We start from the raw sequence: 9,227 nt of genomic DNA on the forward strand, positions 1-9,227 counted from the left end.
TTTGTATGACTTGCTTGTGCTGTGATCCGGACAAATCTGAATGTCGGCGAACACATGGTCCCAAATTTAATCAGAGATCCTTTGTCTGTCACTTAAAAAAAAGATGACCTATTTTTGCAGCCCACATTAAAAGCGTTGTGCAGGACACTGGTGGGGTTAATCCCACTGAGAGTTCAGGACCTATGTGACACATAGGTGAAGGACATGTGTACTTATGCCATCTCTGCACTGTTGTTATACTGTTGTTTTACTGTTGTCAGACTGTTGTTACACTGTCATTACACTGTTGTTACACTGTTACACTGTTGTTACACTGTCATTAGGTTATTACACTGTCATTACACTGTTGTTACACTGTTGTTACACTGTTGTTACACTGTCATTGTGTTATTACACTGTCATTACACTGTTGTTACACTGACAGTGTTATTACACTGCTGTTACACTGTTGCAGAGACAATTGTTCACTGAAGTTAAAGTAACAAAGTACAAATACTAACTTCAGTGAAAAGGTGTAGTCAGTAGTTTAACTTTGACCAGAGTATTTTTATCTGTACTTCTACTTGAGTGAAAGATGTGTGTACTTTTGCCATCTCTGATAGACGAACATTATAACATTATAGTCCAATGTTAAGGTTAATGGAACAATGTGGTCTAATGTGATGAAGGCATCTGGATTTCAGGCTTGCTGTCTCGACGGATTGCCCCGCTTGCCACCATATCGTATTGCTGAGTCTCATTTTGCGTGAGAAATCGAAGAGCGTCCCATTCTTTATGGCGAGTGCCCCCGACCTTTGTCAACCTGGCGAATTAGCCTAGAAGCGTATCAGCTGCGCTGGCCCTTTTCTCCTGGCTGTCCTATTAACTGAGTGAATCCAAGGTGCGGGTCACACTTAAGTAACCTTATCTTGTAATTGGGTTCAAGGTTAAGTGACCCTGGAGCAGGGAGGTCCAGGGACGGGGGTTAAGGTCGCAGTGTCAGCCAGAAGGGGCAGCCTTTAATCACAGATGGGGGTTAGAAATCAAGGCCCGGGCTTGGGCTGTCTGGTTAGGCCAGGACCCCCCCTCACCCCCCCCCCCCCCCCCCCCGCACCCCCAACTCCCTTCTGTTGAAGCTGACAATTTTGGGGGGGATGGGAGTGGGGACTGGGGTCTGAGGAGAGTGGTTGCCAGGCAACTCATATTCAAGCCAAGGTCTTTTAAGCTTTTAACCTTAGCGCTAATCGATATGGACAGCAGTTGAGCTAATATTAATCTAGCAGATGGTAAAATTAGGCGGAAGAGGGAGATGTGGAGAAAGCATGTGGCTACAGTACGTAGCAAAAGCATCGAGAATGCTCCCCTAATTGATATGTCTGTGGAGGGAAAAGAGGAAGGGAAGAATGAAGGAAGGAAAGATGAATAAAAAATGATACACTTTCAGTGGAGACTCTTTCACTGGCTCTATTCCCCGTCTCTCTTTCTCTCACATCCTGTACCCCCCCCCCCCCCAACCCCTCCGACCCCACCCCAACCCACACCCCCCTGTGCCTTTTTCTCCATGGGAGATGGATGACCAACAGTGGAAGAGTTCAGCTAGCGTGACCCATAGACCTGTCCATTGCCAAGGGCGAGGAAATAGCCCAGATTAAAGAGCTTGTAAATAATGGCCCATAAACATCTGCCTGTTAGCAAAGTCTATCCATCTTCGTCTTCCCATCTGGTGCACTCCCGCTTTTGATTTCCTCATTGTGCTATGGGGCAAATGTTTCACCATTCGAAAGTTAGTCATATTCCAAGACAAACAAGCGCTGGGTTGACCTTACGGTCGTGCACAGTTCAGAGAATGACCCATCTCAGGCGCCGTCCAAAGACAACAATGAAGTGAATTAGCTTTGTTGACTTTGGACTTCCTCTCCTCTGACATTATAAATAGCATAGTTGAAATACTGTTAATAGATAGAGCAGTGAGTAAGCGACAGGTACACATGACTAGTTTCCTTATAATAACCCTGGGTTTTTACTGTATATACATTTGTTGTCCCTCCACTGTCTGGGGCTCTTCCCATAAATGGGTTCTGATTTGTATTCTTCTTCCACCGCTCTCAAATCAGTAATTAGGTCTTGTTACTGGTGAGCTTCTGACATCTGATTCAGGTTATGGTTACTTGCCCACTACAAAACCTCTCAGACGGCAATGAAATGTCCAGCAGTGTGACCCTATCAAAAAGCCCTTGGCACGGGGGTGAGTCACCTCATTTGTGCCCAAACTACAGGTGACAAATCACAGTGGGACAATAAAAGGTTAGTTGTCTGCAGAATGAATAAATGTTTGACAAACAGTTTCATGTCCAGTTTATGGCTCTCTGTGTTGGGCATTAGGTTGAATTCAAGAATGCTATGGTTGGATTTGGCTGAATGTTTTGCAAAGATTTTGAAATGTGTTTGTCTGAAACGGTTGAACGGTAATGTAAATGACCTGGCTTTCCAGGACCAAAGCATTCACTATCAATACATATATCAACTTGAACATTTTCCTCAATTATCAAAATGCCACCATGGCTGACAGATTTTATGATAAAAAAATGTCTGACAATAACATCTCTGTTTATATATTTGCATATAGTATGCTCACTTTGTCAACGCAGCTACCTGCCAGCTCAAAATGGGGGGAAGGTGTACTTGTCACCTGCAAGGCATGCAAAACAGTCAATGAAAGCTGATGCAATCTAAGCGGATCTCAAAACAATATTGATCTCATGGTAATTTCTAAACTGCAAGGAACAATCCCTTTCTTTAGTAAATGACATGAGCTCAAGCATGTAAGATATGATGATCCTGTAAGTGTTGCGAGTACTAGTAAATGCCCTAACAGCGCTGGAATGCAAGGTTATACAAAGTACAATTATTTAATAACGGTAATGTAACTTTATGCACTGATGCAAGGGTAACACTTTAGAATAATGGTCCGCTGTTAACAAGTAGCTATGCAGGAAGTAATAGGTAGTTCTACATTAACACCGAATTTTATTCTATTAACTAATATGGAACCAAGATTAACTAAGCAGTAAGTAATAGCTAATTTACAACAAAGGTAGTTCCTTGGTAGGTATTTGGTTATTACTAAATACATGTATCCTCTTGAGAACTACTTGTGAACTATCACCAATTAAGAAAGAATAACCAAGTATTTACTAATCACAAAGTAACATGTCTAAAAAGTGAACAATTTGGTTGTTTCACTTTTAACATGGTCATAACTTTTCAGAAGCTTGTGCCTCAAATGGGTTCTTTGTGGAAACCAGTTTATAAATATTATATCCCCCCAAATACGTTAACTACAGGTTGAGATTTTGACTACTCTTACCAAAGAATGGATGTATGTTCTCTGTTTATTTCAAACTTAAAAAGGTATAATACAAATAATAATTTGTTTAAAATTTTTAATAATTAAGAAGTGATGCTGACACTCAAATGATTGGATTAGTTTACTATTATGAGTTCTTGAGCGTCAGTTCAATGTCTCAGACTCCAAAGACCTACCTTTATGTTACAGTAGCCGCCTGAGGAGGACTTCTCTTTAGGATATGAATATAAACATTGATGTTCTCTTGTCAAAAACAATTTGCATCCTGCATTTATGTTGCAATAAGCGCAAAACCAAATCTTCCAGATTACAATGTTTGTTCGAATATCACTAGTGCCTCACAGAAATGTATGCCTGTACCGTATGAGTCAAATATAAAATTAGACTTATTATAGGCCTATTACTTGTGAAAACCAGTATAACTCCTCATTAATTACTCGAGCGTTACCTTGTCATCCTGCAGGAACTACTTGTGATGTGGACCATTATTTTAAAGTGAAAAACATGTTAACTCCTCACTAGTTACTCAAGAGTTACCTTGTTATCCTGCAGGAACTACTTGTGATGTGGACCATTATTTTAAAGTGAAAAACATGTTAACTCCTCAATAAGTACTCAAGTGTTACATTGTCATCCTGCAGGAACTACTTGTGATGTGGACCATTATTTTAAAGTGACAAACATGTTAACTCTTCACTAATTACTCAAGAGTTACCTTGTCATCCCACAGTAACTGTAATCTGGACCATTATTTCAAAGTGAAAAACATGTTAACCCCTCCCTAACATGTCACCTCACAAGATTTACAACATAAAACAACTGCAGTGATTGGATAATATATTTTTTTAACTATAGGCACTGGAAGATTTCCATGAAATCGTATAAGAAAATCCTAGATAATGCAAAAATGCACATGGGCATGCAAGAAAAAAGCATTTTATTTTTATATGTCTGAATAAAACATTCTTTGTTTGGCACAATGATGAAATCTAGCATTTAAACAAAACATTCTGTATTTTGGAATGAAACATTCAACACATTCAACAAACTCTGATGATAAAATGAGTCAAACATAATGGCTAAATAATTAATAAGTAAGTACATGGCTAACCCTAACCCAAATCAAGGTATAGGCCTATTCACTACTCACGATTCTAGCATTGGCCACTACTGCGAAATACAACAGCAACGCACTTCCAAAGGAATAAAAATGATGAAGGAAGAAAGAACAAATGGCAGGACTGTAAAATAACTTGCTAGATAACCCAAATCAGAGAACAGGAACATGGCCCAAAATGCTAGCTACAGTTGGTGCTAGCTGTGAAGCCAGGCTAGCTGTCGGCTAGCTTGTAAAAAGTCCCTCATACAAACTGTATAGTATTGCAATCGAAATTCGCATTAATTCTACCATTCGAAATTTGCACTAATTATACCATTCGAAATTTGCACTAATTATACAATTCGAAATTCTAGTGAAATTCACCTAGTGGTTGTTATCGTATGTTAGCCAAATCCTGGATATTTACCATCCATAAAAATGTGCCACTGCCAAATTATTTTGCGCTCCTAACTCATTGAGGTTGCACCAGTATAAATTTAGGGAAAACATGTCATGGATTCAGGACAAATAGGTTTTGGTAAGCCAAGTCGACTGGATTTGGAAAATGGACCGGCCGTGATTTGATATTTTCTGAGCTGCAGAAAGACCTAATAGCAGACACATCGAAATTGCCCGCATAATCATACAGTATGATCAACTGTTGGGGAGGACGTGTCCCATAATCATACAGTATGATCAAATATTGGGGTGGACGTGTCCCATAATCATACAGGGGCGTGTTAGAACGTTAATATTCATAAACTGGTTTCCACAAAGAATTCATTTCAGGGCACAAGCTTCTGAAATGTTACGACCATGTTAAGAGTAAAAAAAACACAATTGTTCACTATTTAGACCTTACTTTTGTGATTAGTAATTCATTGGTTATTCTTTCTTAATTGGTCATAGTTCACAAGTAGTTCTCAATGAGGATATATTTATTTAGTAATAAACAAATACCTACCAAGGAACTACCTTTGAACTAAATTCGCTATTACTTACTGCTTAGTTAATCTTGGTTCCATATTAGTTAATAGTATTAAATTCAGTGTTAATGTAGAACTACCTATTACTTCCTGCATAGCTACTCATTAACAACGGACCATTATTCTAAAGTGTTACCGATGCAAGTTTTGTCCAAGTCTTTAGAAGCAAAGTTATGTAATTGATGATGAAAATACATACATATAGAAGGGCTTACAGGCTAAATGTGAGGGAGGTGAGTTGTTTTGCAGACAGCAGGTGAGCTGTAACTAAATGCACCTAGAGTGCTTGAAGGGACACTGCCCTTCACTCCTTATATGAGCCCTCTAACCTCAAACTGTCAGAGTGAGTGATACGCCATCTTAACACCAAACCTCACTCAAGGTGAGGTCTCGCATGACGCGGGTTGAAATGTTTTAGCATTTTATGCTTCTATCAAGCACACCCATCTCCTGTTTGAATTTCCATTTTTCACCAAATTGTAAACTGTTATCTTCTGGAGCCCTCCCCCCATTCTCCCTCCCCCTCCTCAGCCTCACCTTCAATTTATTAGCCGCCATCTTTGACCCGTTGAGTGACCCCCACCTTAAACACATTTCAATGGAGCCGACAAATTTATTTTGGCAGATAAATCACCACTTACCAAATCCTTGTGGTGAGGGGAAGGTCAAAGGCGTGAATGGGGATAAAAATGAAATTACTAAAGCAGTGGCCTTAGATGAGAGGTCCAAACATCTATGTAGCATGTAATGCAAACACCTCCCCATCCTCATGGCCAGTGGATGTGACGTGACCTGCACAGTTAAACAATTAAATATTAACCGTTCAATGTGATTAAATGGTACGTAATTAAGGTAGATCTATCACATATCATTGTTACAGTTCCCAATCCACAAGCAATGCCAGATTAAACTCAGAAACTTGTGATAAGAAACAGACATGACTATCCCCATTGAAAATCATCCAGTTAAACTAAAAGGTGGCAATTCCAGTGGAGACATTTTTTAAGCGTACACAAGCACATTCTGTCAAGGCTCTTTACACCAAAAAAGGAAAGGTCTGTGCCATTTAAATAACTTGCCCTCAGCTGTGCAATTATTACACAGTTTGACTACAAAGAATATTGAAGAATGAAGCTGCCTTACAAACCCAAAACTTTGCATTTCATTACCAGTTAAATCCCAGTAAGATAACGTTCTAATTAAACCAGAATAATCCTTTATCAATAAAAGTAGTCGGATGAATGAAATGACATGTGCAGATAGCTCATCTAATTCTTCATGGACAATGATTTAAGAGGGGATGGTGGGGGGATGTTCATTTGATTTGTCTGACCAATCAGCCAATAGGGCTGCTTATCCATGACCTCTGAACCCTGGAGTTTTCCAGTTGGCTAGTTGGGGATGGCACCTTTATTTGACCCCTCGGCCTGTATGGTAATATCCTATGGGGGGAGGTGCCCCACACCAGGAAGGACCGGGGACATGAAGCACAAGCTCAAGGCCAGTGCTATTCGTCCAGCTATCCACTTTCTGTATATCTGTGCATGTAGGTGTTTGTAATTCGTCTGTCTGTCTATCTATATGATTTGTCCGTCTATTTGCCTGTCTGCCAGCATGGGCATCTGATCTCCGTATGCATGCATGTGCATCGATCTTTTGAGTTTTGTCATCAGCCCATCTGTATCAACATTCCTAACTTCTTACAGCACCTTCACTTAGAGAATAATCATTATGATTCCAATGACATGCACCCTGTGCCGATAACACCCATGATGGCGAGTGCAGTAAAAGGGATTTCCAGGCTGTGCTCTAAAGCCGGTGTGTCTTTATATGGAAGCACTGTGATCAGAGAGGGCTCAATTAGCTACTGTTGTGGGTGGGAGCCCTGGCTGAGGGAGAGAGAAATCCTCTCATCCTGGCTCTGCTGGGGGATTAAGAGGGTTTCCTGTCCCATGGCTGACCCCTTCAGAGCTTGCACAGATGTCCTGAACCCCCTCTGAACTCCCTCTTGACCCTCTTCCAAGACAAAGCGCTCAGGTGACACCTCTTATCTCAAGAGCGCCCTCGCCTCGGACTCTCTCTTTCTCTGATTTGTGAGCTTTGTTTTTTTGCCGTCTTTTTTTTCCACTCTATATTCGTGTCAGGGATTCATGCTCTCTCTTTCTCCTCTCTCTATTTTGTCTTTGTTTTTTATGTGTGTTTTTTTCTCTATTTTTCCATGTATGCTCATCTTTTCCTATTCCTCTTATTCTCTCCCTTGTACTCTGTCTCCTTCTCCTTCAGAGTCTCTCTTTCTCTGCCCTCTGGTCTTGATAGGTTGCCCTCAGAGTATCAGATATCCCCTGGTTTTACTCGGAAGACACTCGGAATGACTGCAGGATGGAAATGAGTCTCCCAGTCTCAATCCTCCATTGCGCTTAGGTATCTACGTTTTTTTAAATAGCACTCCCAAGGTCAAGAGCCATTGACAAAGACATTGACCAAAAGTGCAGTTTTAAACAAGTGTGGGTAACCATTGAAATTTCCTGCCTAGAAAAACTGAACTTCAATCAAATCATGGTTTATGTTGAACAAATACAATCTTCTCCCTTAACCCTGGTCTTGTACTGTATGCATTTTTGAAAAGGATATACAATACTTCTGTTTTTATGTTCTGTTCAGGAATGCATCCTTGGATTCGGACCACCATACGTGAGGAGTCTTTAGAAGTCTATGGTGGTCATTATGAGAGATAAGGGGGTCAAACTGTTCTAAGGAACACAAGACTGGGCAGGATTTTGGCCACCCAAACAGAACCTTATTGAAGGCTAAGAGGGCATGGAGAGATGGACGGATTAACTCACTCCAGGTCACAATCAGGACTTATCTGCTTTTATGTCAAAAGGCTATCACTTCTTGCTAATACTGGAGAGGACCAAATATAACATTTGCATATCTCTGGGTAGGATATGTGCTGCTAGTTTAGAGAGATAGCTCTCTAAGTTGTTTGAATGGGAAAAGTGTAGGTAGACTGTGGGTAACAACATAAATTATCTTTATATATATATTATATATATATATATATTAACACTCATCTATTTCACTTATTTTCAAGGCTTTTTCATTTACCACTCACCTTCATGTTCACCATCGCTGTTCATACCCTCCTTCCTCCCACCTCTTCTCCCTCTCTCAGTGCAACGCTGTCAGAGTTTTTGGGACCCAGTGAGCTGTGAAATCGCACAAATTGCTGTTGCTTTACGTCTGGCCCAGTGACAGAGGGAGGGAAAGAGAAAGGGAGTGAGAGAAAAGAGGAGGGGGAAGGTAGGGAGAGCGATTTTCCGCTCCAACACTTCTGAACCTTTTCTGCCCTCCTTATTCACACACACAGACACACAAGCACACGCACAGCTGCATTACTACATACCCCTCAATTCCCACCCCTCCAACAACACCATCACCTCCTCTCAACATACAAGCCACCCTCTCCCCTTCACATTACCCCCACCGTGGTAAGACACCTCCACCACTTTGCTTTAGTATCCGGGTCACTTGACAGGGCAACTCAGTGAAGCAGCCCTCAAGTGATCAAAACCCCTGTAGACCAGAGAGATATTTCACCCACAATCTAATGACAAATACACATCCCTCATAACACCCCAAAATGTGAAGCCAGTCACCAAGGGTCAAAATTGAACGTGCTGAGACAGTGTTTGCTCGTGTGATGACTCATTTGTTTCCTCCGTAGTTCAGACAGACAGACTTACAAACTTACATGCAATCTCCGTGTACTATGCCGTTTTTGGTATCACAAACT

Source organism: Hypomesus transpacificus, chromosome 2 (genome assembly GCF_021917145.1).
Source record: "Hypomesus transpacificus isolate Combined female chromosome 2, fHypTra1, whole genome shotgun sequence".
Classification (NCBI taxonomy): Eukaryota; Metazoa; Chordata; class Actinopteri; order Osmeriformes; family Osmeridae; genus Hypomesus; species Hypomesus transpacificus.